The sequence below is a fragment of the Styela clava genome, chromosome 12 (assembly GCF_964204865.1).
Source record: "Styela clava chromosome 12, kaStyClav1.hap1.2, whole genome shotgun sequence".
NCBI classification, from domain to species: Eukaryota; Metazoa; Chordata; class Ascidiacea; order Stolidobranchia; family Styelidae; genus Styela; species Styela clava.
The window spans coordinates 2,816,108-2,839,278 of NC_135261.1; the positions used below are offsets into that span (position 1 = coordinate 2,816,108).

Below are 23,171 nucleotides of genomic sequence, written 5' to 3' on the forward strand. Positions count from 1 at the left end.
CCCTCGTAGAAAATGAATCGTCCCATCATGATGAATTACTTTTGCTTGCGTCTATGCAGCTTCCCATGACGTTGACTTCTCTTGTAATTGTTTTAGAGTTAGTTTTTCCTTTTCCAAGCAGAATTTGTCGTAACTCTTGGCTGAAACATTTTTCAATAACCTGGTCTCGAATCAAGTTTTCTATTTCACCTTCGAATTCACAGGTTTCCGCTTTTTGCCGTAATCTGGTTACATATTGATCGATTGTTTCACCTTCATTCTGTGACATCTGTCTGAAAACATGCCTTTCAAACACAACATTCGTCTGAGGTATGAAATATTCGTTCAGTTTTTCCACAGCTTCATTATAGTTGTCACCAATGACATTGAACAACATGATGCGCAACTCCGGCATTTTTGTCCGAAGATCGTATTCGATAGCACGCTCCAATGCACATACTTGACGAGACGAAAACGAGCGGATGTGTGCTGCTTTCAAGGCGTAGCACGAATGGTGTTCGTGCCTGCTTTGACAGTTGTTGTCGATTTTAATGATATTTTTGAAAGTTGGGGTAAAAAGAAATCGGTAAAAGGTAAGGTGAATACTATTGTTGTATATCACACCCGGGCATCGCACTGTTAAGTACATGTGGGAAAGCCAGCCTTTGTCAAATACTACGAAGTTATTAATTCAGTACGGTACGTAGTTGCCCATTTGCCGAAATTACATATTTACTTACCCCTTATGGTTTCAAATAGTTCATGCACCTCCAGTTAGATTTTTTTAATCAGTGAGGATATATACTCATTGTTGATTGCTGCTCATTGTAACATACTATTACGCATTCACTTTTATTTGCGTATTGAATCAAAGTGTTAACAAGTTCACCTAACATTTCACTCATACCGGTCTATATTGTATAGTCTGATTTCTCAAGTATTTGGAGCCACGAATGCTTGTAATTTTCTGACTAAACCCTTTTATTAGTTGGTTTATATACCAAATTCAGTAAAATATTTTTTAAATAAAACATGAGATATTGGATTTATTAGCTTTTCCATTCTGAATCATATAGACTGCTTTATTTATTCTTAACGAAAATTAATAAATCTCCTCTCTTTCTTCAGATGTGAAAGTTGTGGACAAACCTGTCTAAGCATTGTGAGACTCTTGCAGCACAAGAGGCAATAGCAGAAATAGTAAGTATATCAATCAAGAAATTAAGCCGACATAAAGCAAAACTTTCAACTATTCGTCTAATCTCAATTTCCTATTATTTATTCACAGGACAACTATAGCAGACGGGGAGATATCAGAAGTCTGGCGACATATCAGTGACAGTGTGATTCCAAGAAACATAATGCAATTGAAAATAGAAAATTGCAATAGAAAAACAACCTATGGAGGCATGCAAAGACATTTGACCCTCCGGTAGAGTTGTGTATGGCCCCCACATCCTGCAGGGCTTGAGGAAAATAACTAAAAATTCCAAAGCGTAAGATTGCATAAGCGGTCTTATTTGTAAAAAGGCACAAAACACGCCAGACATACTTAAAACAGCTTTGGAAATGAGGATTACGGGTACCTCACTGCACCTGTGTTATATTTGGTTCACCAACTTTTGGTAGTACTATAGAAGAAATTCCGGAAGGGGTATAATCATCATTCATGATAAAATACTATCATATATTTTTTGAACAACTTCAATCTAGACCAGGGATCTCAAACTCGCGGCCCCAGAGAACTTCCAGTGCGGCCCTCGAACGCTTAACAATAATTGTAATAGTATTTTGAAAGTTTTTTTTTTTATCTACCATGTAATAGATTTTTCAAACCTTCTAAAGTGAAATTGATTATTCACACAGAAAACAATTTACTGAAAGTAGTTTTGGAATATTAATTTTTTTCGTCCACATTTTGACCCAATTAAAAATACACATCAAGCTAGCAAAAGAATACTTGAATAAAACACTTGAGTAATTAAATTAAACGCAAAGTACATGAAGAAGGTGGCATTTTCGAAGAAAATGGGAGTTGTAACATTTCTGCTTTTCACAAAATTCTGAAGCACATTGTTTAATTTGTCATATTTCCATCAATACAATCAAAGAACACAATGAGCTCAGCAGTCAATATGACAAATTCGAAGACCAACTTCGAACAGAAAATTTCCATGTGTTTGTATATTAATATAATTATACAACGACTTAGTTACTAAAAATCAATATCAATAATAATTCAAACAATCCTATGCCACGCAATGTAGTGCGAAATGTCTTGTCGAAAAAATCTGTCATTTGTTTTTTTACTGATCTATACATGAAATGATAAAAGTAACTTTTTTGCATTACTGGAATTAATTAAACATTCGTAAAGATCCAGATAAATCCATGATCATGTGGCCTCGTTAGTTAGAGTTGGTACTATAAAATCATTTCAGACTGGCCTTAGTATGCTGGTGACACAAAAAAGATGCCAAACGCCAGGACAAATGTAATTAATAAAACATTGAGTTTATACTGTAGTATTTTTGTTAATTTTAGGTTCAGATATTTAGATTAAGTTATTTTTAGTGTATGTATTATTCTTTCCTTATTCAAAGCTTGTTCAAAAATGATTTTGATAGTTGTACATAGAATTTTACGATTTTCTATAATAAATACTGTAACTTGCAAATGTTGCAATAATAGTAGAATGCAAATATTAATATGTAATTGCATTTGAAATTGAAGAAAATAATAAAACTTAATCCAACTGTTTAGTTGCATCACAATATATGTCACAAACTAAAACTATCTTAAAAATATCTTATAAGTATACATTATCAAAAACTGTTTGCGGCTCTTTTTACAATTTTCAAAATGCAATGCGGCTCTCGAAAACCCATGAGTTTGACACCACTGATCTATTCTAGACGATTCAAGCATTGCTTTGGGAAATTATATCACTTCAATTAAATTGAAATAATCTCGCTATATTAAATACAAAATCGTTGCTATCATAAAGGTAAACCAATTCAGCCACTCGAAATATATTGGCCTTCACAAAGCAATGGAGGCAAAATTGAGAGTTCATGAGCTATGAACATTTGTTCTTTTCTTTGTCTTGAACTTTCCATACTCCACAGCCCCTATTAATTTTTTTTAATTTTAATTATCATGTGATGGTCATACATATCTTTAACTTGTATTTTCTGTCATGATGTATTATCTCAATGTGCCAAACTGTTAATTAGTGTGCATATTTTGCTTCCAGATGACATAAATGTATTGTCATGTTTATTACCTCAGCTTGGAGTATTGACAAGAAAAAGGTGCCAGTAAATTAGGTAAAAAAATTTTCAACTCATTGTTATAATCAGAATTCACAATCAATAGGAATTATAAACAGCCAACAATCAGTGAGAATTATATGCGAAATCCCTCAGAATAAATTTGTCTAAAATCGGAGGAAGGCAAAAAATATAGGTAGTTTCCATCCACACAAGCATTTCAAGAAGACTTGCTCGAGCCAAACTAAATGAGCATCGTCAGGTGATCGGTAAGGCTGCAAGTTGAATTCAGCCCTGCAACCTCCTGAATAGAAGATAATATTAATTAGTGGGCTATGAGCTAAATTCCTCAATTTAAACAAACCTATCTACGATGCATTATGTACCAGCAATGTTACCTACGATTAACTGAATAATAAATATGTCTAATAAATTCACCTACAAAAGCAAGTTCGATAGGTGCAAACTTTGTGTTATGGAATTGTATCGCAGCACAGTTTTGTATGACACCCTCTTTAAATGAAATTTCAATGATTAAGCGCAAACATTAAAATTACTAACTTTGAACTTTGTCATTATCTGCAAAATGTTCCACACAAATCTTTCCGCTATCGCGTTTGTAATCTTCTCTGATAAAAAAAAACGTCTATGATGTCCAGAATTGCTCTTTACAGCTTGCCTGTTATTCCAGCTTTCCAAGTAAGCAAAACTTCTTAGATATAGAGATTATTTTGTTTCGTTACAGGCGCAAAAAGGCAGGTACTACACGTAAAAAAGACGCCGAGTAGCAAAAGCGAGCGGAAAACGGACGCGAAAGGCGACGAGAAATATGTGCATTGGAGCGTATCATGAAATACAATGTTTTGCCTGTAGTCTTATGGAGTGACGTCAGAGTTGCCTATCATGTTGTTTAATGTCATTGTTGTCACCAGTATTTGTTAAAGTTTCGAATATTATTTGAACTTGTGGACCCGCATGGAACAAAAGTGCAGCACGTTTTTGCGCTGGATTTGTTATCGCTTTGCTTGCAATGATCTCGGAAGATCTCTTCCAACTCCGCCAACTTGAACCGACATTTGGGTCGCCATTGCAGTCAAATATTGATAAAGTATATTCTCTAATTTCATGGTTTGTATATGTTATTTCCTGAAAATATTCATATATACTTGTTCTACACGCTGTCCTTTATTATCCTCGTCGCCAAATGGTACTGTTTGATCCCCAAACAGATTTAACTTACGGATTTAACCCAGCACTCCATACTCGAAGTACACACACTCGCAGCACACAAGATAAACCTGTATTCCCTCGACCAATCAACACGGAGTTACATAATACATGGTGACGTGTTACAGTGCACAAAGTGAACAGACACTACAGTTCGAATGTTCAAATCCTGCGTGGGAATAGTTGTGTGCCACAGGATTGCTGGACTCCTCGCCGTCGAAGGGTGGTTCCCGAGAAACCCGATTCTTTCTCCATCTTTTTAAGTGCATGCTTATGAAAAACAACTAACTATCTAATCCAGACATAGGCAAAGTACGGCCAAATGAGGCCCTTCGGGTAATTCTATCTGGCTCGCCTGAAGCTGCCGCGACCAAACTGTAATCAAATTTTGATGCTGTAACTAAAAATAGCTCAAGGAATTTGGTGAGATTGCGGTTAAATTTACGGTAGTTTTGGCTAAAGGGAGATTGTTTTCCGTACTTGCTTTGTAACACTGTAAATATTGTTCATAAAATGTTACGTTTTACGTCACACTTACATGTCCCGCCAGTTTAAGTGGGCAATTTTTTTTTGTCCGTTTCAAAAACTTTGCTCACCTCAGTGAGCACATATACATGCTCATTGCCCATCTCGTCCTAAGCCCATACCTGAAATGACCATTTTCCTCTACCCCGGGATAAATAAGCAAACTCTATTCTAAATCAATATGTATAGGAAAAGTAGATCAAAATACAATGAACGTACAAGTTTTATTCTAATGGTTCAGACTTTTTTGCAATTCTGGAAAATACGGACTCCGTGCACCTCTGAATCGCTCTGAGTCTTGGCTGGGATCGGTGTTGTGGTGTTGTCAACCAAGGATAACAGGGCAAGGTCAATGAGTCAGATGTAAGGAAGAATTAAATAATTCCATATTGGCTCTGGGATTTAATTTGGCAAAAAATAAAATAAAAAATAACGCAATGGATTAAAATTTGTCAAAAAAAAAATGTAAGGAAGAAGCAGTAAACTAGCTGACTAGAGTCAGTCAGTTAATTTTTCCGATTTATTTTAACCTTTAAGAAAGGTAAATACCAATATATTTTATTTTTAGTTTTCTTTTAGGACAGGATTTACATCCTATTTAACATGCCTCTAAAAACAAGTATCAAGCTAACTACTGTTATACCTTATACCTACGTCAGTACGTACGGTACCGGCACCCCTGTCTCGTGTAGTTTCGTACCTAACGTACTTCTAGAGTTCTAGTGGGCGTAGCATGACAATTTTTCTGGTACCGGTACTGGTGCATACCGTACCAAGAGAAAGTGATTTGTGCTTCGTCATATGATTAATTCGTGTTGTCCACTTTCCTCTCCCACAGGATAAGTAAGTGTTTATTTCAATTTTCCGTTACAACAAAACAAATAGGCAATACAGGGCAAGACAAACAAATGTACGGAAAATCAGGAAAGTGGGCAAAATCTAAAAAATATTTAAGACGTGCTGGTGCACGAGCCCACTTACCCCACACAGCAAACAACACATTGAAGTAAATTTAAAAAAAAAGAGAGACACGAAAAATAATCCGGGCGTAAATACTTGACTGTGGATGTGGAGTTTCAACATGGAGTGTAATAAGGAACTAGCGAGAATTGTAGAACACAACAAACAAACAAACGGTGCGCAATATGTGATAAAATTAATTTGATTACAAATGCACTCAACTAATACCGGACGATAAACAACAATAATAAAAGCAGCGTAAAAGTAAACAACAACAAACCAAGTAAAATATGACAAGAGCATTCCACGCCCTGGCGTTCCAACTTCAGTTTTAATCAAAATTCATGTGCTTTGTGTAAGTAGGCTAGTTTTTTTTATGGAATCCATCATCAAATATCCGTTACATTTGACTTTGACTGTTCGTGTTATTCCCAGCTTCATTCTCCATGATAAACTCCACGCAGGCAGCATGATCTGATGTGAACTGATCCTTATCGTTTCGGTACTATATCCAACAGCATCGTTTTGATTTAAGTTTGTATGTATCTTCTCAGTAGGGTTTATATTCGTCCATCTTTCCAAGATTTCGTCCAAATATTTCTTACTCCAGTAGCTATTCCACCGTCGATATTTCACGTCCGCACCCGACGGCGGTCTGATCACTTATATAAGTACCGCTGTAGCGGGTACGGTATGTAAATTCTATCTTAGGATGACATTACTGTTTGGGTACAGTGCAGTCACAGTTGTTTTAGTGTTTTATTCTAGGTTTTACTATAAATTAGCTATGGTAAGTGCTGCTCAAGTGTTATATGCCTTTTAAAATGCTTGTATTATTTTAAGCTTATTTTGTGAACAATTAACTAGTTTTTCTCTTAATGCAGTAATGTTGGATGATATATTTTGATTTTAGGGGTTGTCATTAGATTTCAGGTCTTTATCGGACACATACCGTAAAAGCAGGTAACTTCGGAAGCCTTGTCAATTCGGATGAAATTTTCAATCATTTATATCTTGACTAAATTGCGTCATATTGTGCTTCTGGCAGTTTCTAAGTGAGGACTTATATATCTGAATCTTTTATCATATTCAATCGCGCAGTTTAATTTATTTTTTCGATTAAAAAAATTACGTTGTAGCATAAAATTCGCACCCCGTTATCGAGCGGCTTAAATCATGGCTTCTACTGATGCTAACTTTGTCAAAATACCGACCAAATCAATGTATATAAAAAATTAGACTGATCGCGAGATGTCGTAGGCGAACCGATAAAAAATTAAAATTTGATCAATTTTTTTTATGACAATAATAGCATCTGATGCACACATTGAACTTGACGTCATTCTGAAGTCGCAAACTTCGAAGACGGCGTCATGTTGCGCCGCCGTTACAGATTTGACGCCAGACATTCAGGCACCTACGAGTTGGCGTAGATTTGAAAGTAACAATGATATTTTGTTCGATTTGATCAATGTCTGCTAAAATATACGCATCAACAGTTTTCTGTAGATCGTAAATTCATGGCGTCAAATGTTGGAAATGTAATTCAATTAAATTTATTAAAAATGGCAAATAACGAAAAGCATATTCATTCGATTTCAAATTCCTCCATTTGGAGCGGCAACATGGTTCAAAATAGAAAAATTGTGAGCAGTCGAGAAATATTGCGTAAATATAAAAATATATAACCAGCGATAAATAACAACAATCATTGTTGCAAATGAGTTCCGTTTCGTGTATTCAACAAAAGTAATTTAAATTAAGTTGCCAATTGCCAAATCGGTGTTTTGTCGTGCATAAATCGGTGAATATTCGGATCTAAAGTTACGATAAAAGAAAATAAAACGAGATATTTTAGTATAAAAACAACTTGAAAGTGCCGCGCCGGAAATCCTACGGTTGACATTATCATCGTCGCTCGCGATTGAACATCTGGCATTTCACCACGACAAAAAGTACACCAAATAATTACACCAATGTACCGTATATGTTCGCGAATAGGCCGAGTTTAATAAAACTCAAAAAAAAGTTGCCAAACTAAGGCACCGTCTTATTCGCGTATAACTCAGATTGCACCGAAAAATCAGCTCATTCGAGCATCAGAATTTGATCACGCAACGAGATGATATTATGCTGACTTGCCGGTAATTCCAAAAGCTTCAAACCATACCAAGTTCTCACGATAAAAAGCGTGCACGCACACACACAATCGCTTGTGAAGTGTCTTATCATACAGCTGATGACTTGTACATTCTGTGATTGGTTGTTTATCACATGACGCTCGTACAGTCTGTGATTGGTTTGTTTTCGCTCGCTTGTGCAGGTGTGATTGTCTTATCATAAGCAATTAACGGCGCGCGACTTTTAATCACCTTTACGATATGTTATCCGTTGAGGGGCGCTATTAAGGTCTCTCATCGAAATTAACCGCGTTGTGGACGATCAAAGGAAATTGTTTTATGCTGACTCAGGGACTCTCTTAAACTCCGGACAACAATCCCTTCCATTAATACAAATCATGACGCATGGAAAGCAATATAGTCTTTATAAACATGAATTTACAAGTAAGAGTTACGAGTAAGAATCTACGGCCGTCGCTAACAAACAGAAATGTTAAACGTGAGAAATATTTGTGTTACAGCAATTTTGTTTTCTTTCTGCGCCTTTTTTGAGGCGTCTGGCGTGTTAAGATTCGGAACGATTTATAAGAATGTGTTAATACAGCGTTATTTCTTTCCTTGAAACGGACAAGGAACGAGATTAATCGCCGTTGTGGCGATCAATCGAAATTGTTTTATGCTGATTCAGGAACTCTATTTTAAACTTCCGACACAATCACGACGCACTGAAAAGCAATATAGACTTTATTTAACATAATTTAACAAGTAAGAGTTACGTGTAAGAATCTACGGCCGTCGCTAACATGCTGAAACGATAAACGTGAGAAATGTTTGCGTTACAGTAATTTTGTACTCTTTCTACGTTTTTCTTAAGGCGTCCTGCGTGTAATGATTCGAAGGACCGACCGACTTATTCGCGAATTTTTATAAAATCGCCATTTTAAGGCCCTTTTTAGGGAGTCGGCCTATTCGCGATATAGGCGTAATTTCGAGTAAATACGTTAATATATTTCAACTTCGACGCGAATTGGACAAAAAACGGCAGAGTTATTGATAAAAATATAGTGAAATCACCCAAAGTTAGCTGCTTTTACGGTATCGTTTTCCAAGTTGTGTTATTTTTTATTGTAGACTTTCCTTTTAATTCTATTGATTTCATATTTAGTATTTATGGGTTGTATTAAGATTGTGAGGTAATAAATAAGATTTTTTTCATTTTATTTTGTGAATAATCAGTCACTCAACTTGGAGATCCAGATTTTCCCCCGATGTTTGATGTTGAAATTGATTTTTTCTTCAGGTTCCAGGTCTTTATCGTACCTTTTCCTACTTTGTGAAGGGAACCACCTAGGACATATTTCCTTGGCTCATTTGTGATGAAAACTTTCACCCGGGACAAATTTGAAAAAGCACATGTTCTCACATATTCACGAAGAAAATAATTTACCTGGTGATTCAAATAATTATCCAACTATCAACATTAACTCTGATGAGCATTGTGGAAAAGTTTTTACAAATAAAACTTCTTTACAAAGAGTTACCGTATTTTCTCGACTATACGCCTATCACGCGGATAAGCCGACTCCCTAATTACAGCTATAAAAATTCGCATATATGTCGTTTCCACAAATCGTAACACGGCGCACCTATTACAGTCAAAGTCAATGATGTTCAATTCAAATTTAATATTCAAATATCGCGATTCGCTACCTTGTATATGACACACACATTCTAGCGCCGCTGTCCACATTTTGATTAAAACGATTTTCGATTATCATATTTTCTGTTTTATCGTAATGGAAGACAGCACTTTGCGGCACAACTAAATTACTGCCAACATGAAAGGAATTAAATCAGCGCCAACTTGAAGTACCAAACGTATAACATGAGGACATTTTTGATTGAAAATATTTTACAATCATTATTTTATAATAAGGTAGTCGACGAGATATCCTGAGCGGACACGGCAATAAATTAGGTTATTTTTCGCAAGTCTTCTCAAACATGATTTGTGTGAGCTTCATATATGGGCTGATATATTTTATAATGTATGCCAAAGTGTCTGCCGATTATTTAATTGACTTTGTATTAATACCAGCTGTTATTTGTCTTAATCCTAAAAACAAAAACGTGGCCGGTGCAATGAAGCACTCCCTGCCCGATAACGGCACTTCAGAAAGAAAACGGCTAACACGAATTATGACCCTTCCGTTTTGCTGATTCAGGAAAAAACGGAAAACACAGCTGTTGCCTAACTCATGGACGTACAGCACAGTATTTATCACATCATATTCATATGTTATTTCAACCTTTCAGTTACCGTAAATGGTTGTTCAGAATGATTGAAATTACAGTTTTATTGTTAAGAAATAATGCTGTGAGTATTATTCTACCTGAAACTTCTATCTGATTCTTACTTGTGCACAAATGATAACGTTTTGACCACGAGACGGCTGGTAGATCAATGCTGTTGCTCTTATGCAAAAGATACAATTAAATTTAATTAAATACAAGCGGTCACGTTTATGATCAGACAATCACACCTAGACAAGCGATCGCTTGTGTGTTGTGTGCGTGCACGCATTTTATCGTGAGAATTAAGCATGGTTTGTAGCTGTTGCAATTACCGACAAGTCAGCATTATATCATTTCCTTGCGTGATCAAAGTCTCGATGAGCGAGGTGCCGATTTTTTGGTGCTATCTGAGTTATGCGCGCATAAGACGGTCCATTAGTTGGGCAACTTTTTTTTTGACTTTTAAACTCGGCGTATTTGCGAATAAATACGGTAATGAAGGAGAACCCGATGTTCATGCACATTGTAGTAAAAGTGGGTTGATTAATAAAACTGTCATCTTATTTACTTAGCCATAAGCTAACTCATGCTGGAGATAAACCATATGCTTGTACAGAATGCGAAAAGGGATTTTCACAATCATCTCATTTACATAGGCATAGGTCACCGCATACCGGAGAAAAACCATATATTTGCAAACATTGTGGAAAGGGCTTTTCGCAATCAGCTCAGTTGCATATGCATAAACGAACTCAATCGAAGAAAAGCCTTATGTTTGTGAACAGTGGAGAGGGTTTTCGCGAATATTCAATTTACGCACACATGAACGAACTCATATCAGGAAGACTGTGTGTTTGTAAACAATGTGGAAAGGGCCCTGGAATAAATATGTAAATCCACTCTCTGATCACATTACTGTTTTGGTTTAGCGCAATCACAGTTGTTCTGGTGTTTTATTCTATGTTTTACTACGGAATTAGCTATTCCAAGTGCTGCTCAAGTGTTAAATGTTTAGAAAATCGTTTGTCTTTATATTTAGCTTATTTTGTGAATTATCAGGTAAATAATTAGATAGTACCAAATTTTCCCTGGATGTTGTACCTAATTTAAGGGTTTGTCTTTAGATTTTAGATATGTGAATTTTGTTACATAAACTGACTGTACGCTACACTTTTAATCTCATTTCATGGCCATGGTCAACAGTGCAAAATGCAAACATTACTATTAATATTCAGCAATTCTACATTATGGGAAGTACTATAGAAATGATGGAAACCACCGAAGACGTATTTTCTTGCCGCATCTGTAATAAAAACTTCTCATCAGAGCCAGATTTGAAAAAGCACATATTTTCACACATCCACATTGAAAATTATTATAGAACTGGAGATTTGAATGGTTATCCAACTACCAACATTATGGAAACAAGTCAGCCTTCCAACTCCAATGATCAATGTGGAAATGTTTTTACAAATGAAGCTTCTTTACAAAATGATGGCGAAGGGAAAACCGATGTTCATGCACAATGCAGAGAAAGTTGGTTGATTGTTAAAACTGACCCAGCACATAAATGCGAGCAACTTAATATAACGTTCGTAACAGACTGGAAGTTACAAACCAAGTCACTCGTTCATATCAACAGTGGAGACGAACCATATATTTGCAAACAATGTGGGAAGGAATGGAAAACAAGGAAAAGTTTGAATAGACATATGAGAATTCATACCGGGGAAAAACCTTATATTTGTGAACTTTGTGGAACAGGTTTTTTGCATTTATCTCATTTACTTAGTCATGAGCGAACTCATGATAGAAAGAAACCTTATGTTTGTAAACAATGTGGAAAAAGTTTTTCTCAGTCATCTAGTTTACATAGACATGAGCGAACCCATACTGGAGAGAAACCTTATGTTTGTGAACACTGTGGCAATGTTTTTTCACATTTATCTACTTTACGAGTTCATAAAAGATTGCATACCGGAAAGTAACCATATGTTTGTAAAAAATGTGGAAAGGGTTTTCCGCAGTTATGTAATTTACGTAGGCATGATCAAACTCATATCGGAAAGAAGCACTATGTCGCACTTTTCAAGTCACACTGGAGAATAACAACATACCAAATGTGGGAAAGATTGCATAACTGAGTCCTGTGAGAGCAACTCATCCCTCAGAACTGTTTTGAACTTTGAAGAAAAACTTTTAGGAAGACACTCGCTGGTGCTTATACATGTGATCCATTTCAAACAGTAGGCCACTAATTCGTCTACACTGGAAGCCTTATATTTGGTAACAAATCAGAAGTTGAATGGACATGAAATTCGAACAGTTCCTCTAATCAAAACTTCTCAAATTTTTAAGTTTAATTTGACTTAATAAAGCGCTCAAGTGACAGATTTTTTCATGCCGCCCAGGAGACCTATCAGGCGCTATCAGTCATTTACATATATATAATATATGACACCGAGTAGAAACTTGCATAAAATATATTAGTTTTTTATTGCCATATGGTTTCTTATAAGTTAAGCACAAGAATATCAATGCTTTTTTGACGACCAATATTCCTAGATTTGTAACACCATTATTACTTATCAATCTTGATCAGGTATTTGTCTGTCTGTTAGACACTTTTGTATATCTCAGAAAAGCGAAGTTGAATCTGCTCCAAATTTTCCATATTCATTCATCATATCTCGGACCGATTTTGGATGAATTATGTCACATAATTAGCGAGTTATTAGTTAATTCATTAATTTCATTTGCGGAAGATTGATAAGTCGCTCCGATTGATATCTAGTTTTATCTTATTGTAAGATTACACTGATGGTGCTATAACACTGTCAATCTGCTCATTGGTATCCATTTAGAATGGACTTCCAGTTGTAGCAAAGCAGCTGTGGTTATTTTAGGGTTATTGTTGCAAGTTCCTAATTTGGATACAAAGTGTGTTCATTTCTGATTCTATGGTCATTACTCCTTAGCGTATGATAGGCTGAGATATTTTGTCATTAGTCTGTGCTACATGGTGCTTGTTTTGGTGTTTTATTCTAGGTTTCACAACAAAATTGTAAACATTGTGGTAAGAGTTTTTTGCGGTTATCTGCTTCATATTTGCTGTTGTAAGTGCTGTTCGAGTGATTTAAGCCTAAAAATGTTTATTGTCTTTTAAAGTGCTTGTATTGAGTTATTTTCAGCTTATTTTGTGAATAATCAGTTAACTAGAATGATTTCCCCCCAATTTTGAATGGTGTACTTGATTTCAGGTCTTTATCGTACATATATTGTTTTCTTAGATTGTGTTATTTTTTATTGTATCCTTGCTATTCCACTAATTTCATTTGATTATTTGTTTGTATTAAGATTGTTAGGTAATAAATAAGATTAAATGAAGAAGATTGGCATCAGACTATACTAGAAGACATTTCAAACCGTGAAAATCATACATAGCCTGGCATTATTATTAATATTCAGATATACTATATTATGGAAAGTTCTATAAAAATGATGAAAACCGCGGAAGACGTTTTTCCCTGCCTCATCTGTAATAAAAACTTCTCACCGGGGCCAAGTTTGGAGAAGCACATGTTTTCGCACATTCACGATGAAAATAATTATCTAACTATCAACATTAACAACTCTGATGAGCATTGTGGAAAAGGTATTCCTGTTCATGCACATTGTAGTAAAAGTGGGTTGGTTGATAAAACTTGCTGGGTCATCTCTGTACCAGACGGAAAGGTACAAACCAAGTCACTTGTTCATACCAACATAAGTCCAAGATCAGATTTGCAAACCAGCAGTAGAGATGAACCATATGTTCGCAAACAAAGTGGGAAGAACTTGGAATCAAATATAAATAGACATATGAGAATTCATACCGGAGAGAAACCATATGTTTGCGATACTTGTGAACAATGCGGAAAGTGTTTCTCGCAATCATCTCATTTACGTGACCATGAGCGAACTCATACTGGAGAGAAACCTTATGTTTGTGAACAATGTGGGAAATGTTTTTCACAGTCATCTACTTTACATGAACATGAGCGAACTCATACTGGAGAGAAACCATATGTTTGTAAGCAATGCAAAAGAGGATTTTCGCATCGATCTAATTTATATAGACACAAGAGAATTCATACTGGAGAGAAACCTTATGTTTGTGAACATTGTGGAAAAAGTTTTTCTCAGTCATCTAGTTTACATAAACATGAACGAACTTATACCAGAGAGAAACCTTATGTTTGTGAACATTGTGGGAGGAGTTTTTCGCAATCATCTTATTTACATGCCCATGAGCGAACTCATACCGGGGAGAAACCTTATGTTTGTAAACAATGTGGGAAGTGTTTTTCGCAATTATTTGGTTTACGTGTGCATGAGCGAACCCATACCGGGGAGAAACCTCATGTTTGTAAACAATGTGGTAAGAGTTTTTCGCAATCATCTTATTTACATACCCATGAGCGAATTCATACCGGGGAGAAACCTTATGTTTGTAAACAATGCGGTAAAGGTTTTTCGCAATTATACAATTTACGTAAACATGAACGAATTCATACCAGAGAGAAACCTTATGTTTGTGAACAATGTAGAAGGGGTTTTTCGCGAATATCTACTCTACGTACACATGAGCAAACTCATACAGGTGAGAAACCTTATGTTTGTGAACCTTGTGGAAAGGGTTTTTCGCAATCATCTCATTTATATAGACATGAGCGAACTCATACCGGAGAGAAACCTTATGTTTGTGAACATTGTGGAAAAAGTTTTTCTCAGTCATCTAGTTTACATAAACATGGACGAACTCATACCAGAGAGAAACCTTATGTTTGTGAACATTGAAGAAAGGGTTTTTCGCAATCATCTCATTTATATAGACATGAGCGAACTCATAATGGAGAAAAACCTTATGTTTGTAAACAATGCGGAAAGGGTTTATCTCAATCATCTAGTTTACATACACATGAAATACTTGTGAACAATGCGGAAAGTGTTTCTCGCAATCATCTCATTTACGTGACCATGAGCGAATTCATACTGGGAAAAGCCTTACGTTTGTAAACAATGTGGAACAGGTTTTTCGCAATCATCTAGTTTACATAAACATGATCGAACTCATACCGGAGAGAAACCTTATGTTTGCAAGCAATGCGGAATGGGTTTTTCGATATCATCTAGTTTATATACACATGAGCGAACTCATACTGGAGAGAAACCTTACGTTTGTAAACTATGTGGAAAAGATTTTTCGCAATCATCTCATTTACATAGCCACGAGCGAACTCATAATGGAGAAAAACCTTATGTTTGTAAACAATGCGGAAAGGGTTTATCTCAATCATCTAGTTTACATACACATGAACGAACTCATACCGGGAAGAAACCTCATGTTTGTAAACAATGTGGTAAGAGTTTTCCACAATCATTTAGCTTACGTAGCCATGAAAGAAGTCGTATTGTAAAAGAGTCTTAAATGTGCCCGGAACATGAGATAGGAAAAAACGGTATAATTGGTTGCAGGCTGAGTCATTATCTACCCAAACTTAAACGTAAGCAGTGCCTGTTTTTTGAAGAATGTGGATCGTCTGAGAACATTTTTAATGGGATGGATACTTTTTCCTTGTGCAATGTTAACAACGACTAACACAGTTTACAGCGTGCTGTTAATAAGTCAGGAGTTGAATGGACATGAAACGTAAATAGTTTCTATAATAAAAATACCAGAAATATGTTTTAATGCCTTGTGTAACTATAGTTTGAGATCTAGTTTCAGATCTAGAAAAATAAATTGTTTTTGTGGATCCAAACACTTGACCCTTTTAATAAAATGATTTTTATCAGGTTTAAAGTAGAATTCCTGGGTTTGACTTTTATATTAGGAAAATAATAAATAACAGTTATACATATTCTATGACTCATTACTTATTATCAGCCCGTATTAGGCAGATTTTGTCTATCGTAGCAGCATAGTTGCATCGCTTCACACAACTACATGGCGGACCCCCGGACTACTTATCAGAACAGCACTTGCGTCAATTCAGGAATTCCCTGTTAATAAGTCTCATGACTTTAAATAATATCTAGTAAGCGGGCGGAGTTCCGTCAATGATAGTAGTTTCCAATTTTTTTTTATTATGTTAGAACTTAGATTCCCTGTGACTTCCCTTCTCCAGTAAAACTGTAATTATCATTTTTTTTGTAATTTGTGCTCATGTGATAACTTGCCAGCAGCTAAGAGCGGTCCGTGGTTTGCAATATGATTAAGCCGTGTTTTCGACTTTTATCTCCTGAATCCTATCCTAGGATTGGTGACATGGACCTTTCCGCGTGCATCAACTTCCTTATCTACTTCGTAGCATTGGCGCGGCGGTGTGGCTCAACGGGCTAAGCGTTAGGAATACGCTCGCCACCGCACCTCTAATTACTCTGCGTGGGTTCGCAGGTTCGAATCCCATGCAGGGATGGTTATGTGCGAGAGGATTGCTGGACTCCTCGCCGTCGTTGGGTGGTTCACGTAACCGCTTCCTCCACCACCAAGTCCATGATTCCGAAAACAAACAATACAGTAAAACTAATCCCATACCCGACTTGGAATGGTAACCGGACGAGAGGCCGTGGTTCGCCATATGGATAAGCCGTCTTATCGGCTTTCCTCTCCCCCGGGATAAATATGTAAATCCTATCCTATCCTAATCAGCAAGATGCAAAAAGTGACGTAACATTACCCCTTTTCGCATCCGCTCAGACACTTTTCTCACTCGGGTAAACTTTACGTCATTTTCGCGTTTTGAACTCTATTCGTTAGTTTTCAGTTGTGTTTCGGAAATATAAATCAGATAATTCAGTGATCACGTTGTCTTCCTGGGAGTTTTAATTTAATTGCAGCAATAAAAAATTAGTGATGCGGCGGTGTGGCTCATCGTGCTAAGCGTTAGAAATACGCTGGCCACCGCATCTCTGATTACCCTGCGTGGGTTCGCAGGTTCGAATCCCATGCGGGGTAGTTATGTGTGAGAGGATTGCTGGACTCCTCGCCGTCGTAAGGTGGTTCACGTAACCGCTGGTCGGTTACGGCTTCCTCCACCATCAAGTCCATGCTTCCGAAAAACAAATATATAACTAAAACTTATCCCATACCCGACATGGTCTGGTAACTGGACGAGAGGCCTTGGTTCGCCATATGGTTAAGCCGTCTTATCGACTTTCCTCTCCCCCGGGATAAATATGTAAAATTCTTTACAGAAACAGATTGTTGTATGCGATGAATTATAATGATGGTTTGAAATAAATAGGCGCCAATTCGAGAAACCACTCTCAAAATAAGATCCGAAAATTTTGTAGGCCTAATAGTAAAGTATAGGAAAAATATTTTCGAGGTCAAAGGTCCGTTACTGTTAGTTTTGTGTTTTATTCTGGGTTTACTCACAGAGATATATATAAATATAGAGTGCGCTTCTCTCTCATTTCCAAGGTACAATTTAAAGCCTCTCTCGTTTTTACGATTGGTTTCCAACTTTTACGAGACGCCAGTGGGGGCGCGTCAATAGGGCCAACCGGGGCAATGCCCCGGTTGTTTTTTCGGTATAATAAAAAATATTCGAAAAATACCTCAATATCGGTTGCACAGACTGTCTACACTAGCCATATTCTCCCGACATGGTTCATTTTTCGCTCGCAAAGCCTTCGCCGAACGTCGACGGGGCGACGCCGATTTTGCCCCGGTTACTCATTGTATATCGTATTCTCTCTTTTATCTTCCACTCGCCGCGTTTGTCTTGTTTGCTTTCTGTTTCTTTTACTAAATCATCGGGGCTAGCCCCAAAAATTGACGACGTTTCTTACAACAACGTGTTGACACATTTACGCATTCCTTCTCGTTCGTTGGTTGCTTGAAGAGTTGATAGTTTCCTCGCCTTCGTTTTTGTCGCTTTTTTCGCTATTTGAATCAGTTAGAGACCTTTAGTCCATTTGCTTTCGATTTTCCACATTCCTTTTGAGCTCCTCACTTTTTTCCGGCTTCGCATTTCTTAGCCTCAGACCTCATAATGAATAAGGTTGATGCACTACTTCGCACTCCGTTTTCGCAGCTGCCGCTGGAACAAAAATTGGAGGTACAACGTCTTGGGCCTTATCAACCAAAAAATTGTTCACTGGAACAATCCCATGACGGAGGAAAGCGTCGGCGTACATTCTGCTTGGTATAAAAAACACGAATGGTTGTGTTACAGCGAGGACAAAAATGCACTTTTTTGTTTTTATTGCCTACTTTTTGCTACCGCCCGTGACTCACGTTGGTGTAAATTTGGTTTTAGAGATCTTAAACATCTTTCCGAGCGTGTCAGGGATCATCAATCTTCTATGGAGCATCTGGACAATGCAGTAAAATACCGAACATTCGGAAATGTTAATATTGCAGCACAGTTTGATGAAGGACGCGCGGTTTCTATTCGTCGGCACAAACAAAACGTCGAGAAAAACCGCTATGTTCTCGGTCGATTGATAGATGTTTTGAAGTTCATTGGTTGTCACGAGCTGTTCCTCCGTGGGCACGATGAACGGGCTGGCTCTTCTAATAGAGGGGTATTTTTGGATATGGTGGAATACACCGCATCCCTAGATACAGTATTGAGAGATCATCTTGATGCCGCAACTGTTTCGAAAGGGACATCTAAGGATATCCAAAATGATTTGCTCGACTCAATGTATAAAATTTATTTACAACATTTGGCTCTGGAAATTGAGAATTGCCAGTTCCTTTCGATTCCGTCTGACGAGACAACTGACATCACGTGCGTTTCCCAACTGGCTGTGATTTTTCGGTTTGTGGAAGATGGTAAACCTACCGAGAGATTTCACAGCTTTGTACCAATCGTTGATCGCACGGCTTGCGGGATATCGGCTGTACTGAAAGAAGTGTTACAGCCTTACAACGCGAAGTCAAAATTGATAGCTCAAACTTATGACGGCGCGGCAGTCATGAGTGGGTCGAAACATGGTGTTCAAGTTTATACAAAATAAGATTTTCCTCATGCGCATTATTTACATTGTTATGCACACCAATTTAACCTCGGTATTAAAAATATGTGTCTTGATACCCCTCTCGTCCGTATATTTTTTGCAAATGTTTCGGGGTTTTCTTCATTTTTTTTCCGTTTCGCCGAAGCGCTCTGACCTCCTTCACCAGATATGTAGCCGCCGTCTCCCAGCTTGTGCACCAACACGTTGGAACTTCCAATCACGCGTGGTGCAGGGCGTGTCCGAAATTAGGTCTGAGCTCATTGAGTGTTTCAATGGCATTCAGAGCTCTCCGGTTTGGGACGAACGCTCTGTGAGGGAGGCGGCAGGTCTGAAGCGTCTGCTAGAAGATGGTGAGTTTTCATTTTTTCTCGCTTTTCTCTCCACAATATTCTATCACGTGGATGTATTATACGGCGCATTGCAGTCAAGGCTAATGGATGGAGCGTCTGTGCAGTCGTGTATTTCAGACTTCTGCGATGCTGTATCTCGTATCCGGGAAACAATAAAATACGACACATGGAGTGCTTCTTCACGCCGCTGGCAAACAACGCAGCGTTTGATTTTGTCTGCAATGGAATGCTGTGACATTGTGGTGAATCAAATAGGCGATCGTCTGCTCACTGAACACCTTGCCGCGTTCTCTTTGATGAACCCCAAAATTTTTTCAAAATTTGCACGTCAATTTCCCATCCATTTGTTGGCTACTGTCTCCAAATTTTACCCCATGATAAACGTGGGTAAATTGGAAAATGAATTGCGATGTATATACACCAATCAAACTTTTTTGAACATCACATCAACTTGCGCGCTCTATGGGTTCCTCATAGATAACACTCTAGTAACTACCTTTGCGGCGTCTGAAAAATTTCTGGACATCATTTTGACGACGCCTATTTCTTCCGCCGACGCAGAGCGAACATTCAGCACGCTAAAGCGTATTAAAACGTATCTCAGAAACACAATGAAGCAAGATAGATTAAATACCTTGGCTGTTTTATCCATTCACAGAGACGTTATTTCTGGGATGCATGATTTTAATCAGCGCGTTATTGAGCATTTTGCTTCCAAGAAACCGCGGCGTGTTGCATATATGTCCAAGCAGTAGAAGTCTAGCAGCATATATATCTATGAGTGAGCGACGCATGTCCTTATCTTTGCATTAACTTTCCTTTCTTCATAGTAACGTTTTAAACCTTATTTTAGGTTTTGTCTGCTTTCCCGAAGTTTCTGTTAATATGTCATTGTATTTATCTGGGTAAATATTGCCTTTCCTTTTGAAAGAGGTTTCAAAATAAACTATGTCTATATTTATTAATTTCTTGACTTGGACCGGTTTTAAAGACACTTTCTTATCGGTAAAAATTGTCGCTTTTGCCGATTGGTTGTTACCGATGGAATGGTTTTTATACTCATAAAATGATGGGAGAACATCACAGCGCTCATCCTGTCCCCGTAGATGGGGGTGACTTGGTCCCGCAGTAGCTTGCCCCGGTTGTCAAAATGACCATGCGCCGCCACTGCGAGACGCGTAATGCATTTCTTATGGGATTTGACAGAAAGCAATTATTTTCTGGAATATTATCCTCTTCTTGATTTGCTTCACATTATATAGCGAACGCTAATATATCTCAGCCCACTATGCGGTGCTATTTTTTCATTTTGCATAAATCGCGGATGAAAAGTAATGCCAAACCATAACCACCAACCACACAGTACATTGCCCCGGGTTGTTAACCTAAATCGCCAACCCATTTCCTCGCATACGGTCATAATTTACCTAGCCCGGCTTCAAATTTTGTGTGTCAAATTTTACACCATTCTTGCTATTTAAGATGCGGCCGGAGCAAAGATATTGATTATAGTAATTTTCCAAATGAAGTTGTTTCAATTTAGAATACTGTATATTCGATGTCCCATGTTCAAAAAGACTCTTCAATACAATCAAATAATTTAGAAATATACAATCAGATAACTTGAATAGATAGAAAAGTTTATTCATCATCCAGTCAATAACCAAAAACCGAACAAATAAGAACGCACATTAAGTAAGCATCTCTTTCAACATAAATAATGTTGACCTGTCCTATTTTACCGAATATAGAGCATGTTGATTTGTTGTAACTAACAATCATGTAACAAGAGTAACGTGACACAAATAAGACAAAATTTAAAACAGTGATGGCAAGAAAAATTGTTTCATTTTATATCACACATATAAAAACGTATGTTTTTATGCATCGCTACTTGTTCAGAAAAACTGGTAATACCTCTTGACAAAAAAATTTGAAACTGGAAAGTTATTTAGGTTTCTGTTAATAGCATTACAAATCGTCCACTTAACGTTATTTTGGTCATGAGAGGATTAAAAATGCGATGCAATGAATAGACAATGGTTGACATTGTTTTAATATTTTATTTAAAAAAATATTCACTGTCAAAGTAGGACTTTTTGAAAAAATTACCTAGGAATAAGTCACTGGTGCTGAAATATAAATATTTTTGACAATTTTTTTCTTATTTTAACTGCAGAAGCTTTGTCATTAAACTCTCGTGCCATGTGTTTGGCCGTTATGCACAATATGCTTTTATAATGGCTTTCACCATAAAATTAATATGACAATCACCCAGTTCGACCCACTCATGGCTGCCGCGCCGTCATAAGTTTGAGCTATCAATTTTGACTTCGCGTTGTAAGGCTGTAACACTTCTTTCAGTACAGCCGATATCCCGCAAGCCGTGCGATCAACGATTGGTACAAAGCTGTGAAATCTCTCGGTAGGTTTACCATCTTTCACAAACCGAAAAATCACAGCCAGTTGGGAAACGCACGTGATGTCAGTTGTCTCGTCAGACTGAATCGAAAGGAACTGGCAATTCTCAATTTCCAGAGCCAAATGTTGTAAATAAATTTTATACATTGAGTCGAGCAAATCATTTTGGATATCCTTAGATGTCCCTTTCGAAACAGTTGCGGCATCAAGATGATCTCTCAATACTGTATCTAGGGATGCGGTGTATTCCACCATATCCAAAAATACCCCTCTATTAGCAGAGCCCGTTCATCGTGCCCACGGAGGGACAGCTCGTGACAACCAATGAACTTCAAAACATCTATCAATCGACCGAGAACATGGCGGTTTTTCTCGACGTTTTGCTTGTGCCGACGAATAGAAACCGCGCGTCCTTCATCCAACTGTGCTGCAATATTAACATTTCCGAATGTTCGGTATTTTACTGCATTGTCCAGATGCTCCATAAAAGATTGATGATCCCTGGCACGCTCGGAAAGATGTTAAGATCTCTAAAACCAAATTTACACCAACGTGAGTCACGGGCGGTAGCAAAAAGTAGGCAATAAAAACAAAAAAGTGCATTTTTGTCCTTGCTGTAACACAACCATTCGTGTTTTTTATACCAAGTTTCTGCGCAGAATGTACGCCGACGCTTTCCTCCGTCATGGAATTGTTCCAGTGAACAATTTTTTGGTTGATAAGGCCCAAGACGTTGTACCTCTAATTTTTGTTCCAGCGGCAGCTGCGAAAACGGAGTGCGAAGTAGTGCATCAACCTTATTCATTATGAGGTCTAAGGCTAAGAAATGCGAAGCCGGAAAGAAGTGAGGAGCTCAAAAGGAATGTGGAAAATCGAAAGCAAATTGACTAAAGGTCTCTAACTGATTCAAATAGCGAAACAAGCGACAAAAACGAAGGCGAGGAAACTATCAACTCTTTAAGCAACCAACGAACGAGAAGGAATGCGTGAATATGTCAACACGTTGT

The 23,171-nt window shown here is 37.4% G+C and overlaps 1 pseudogene; it reads left to right on the forward strand.

Moving 5' to 3' along the window:
* The first annotated feature begins 10,068 nt into the window (after positions 1 to 10,068).
* LOC120329782 (uncharacterized) lies at positions 10,069 to 16,277 on the forward strand (annotated as a pseudogene).
* The last annotated feature ends 6,894 nt before the right edge of the window (positions 16,278 to 23,171 follow it).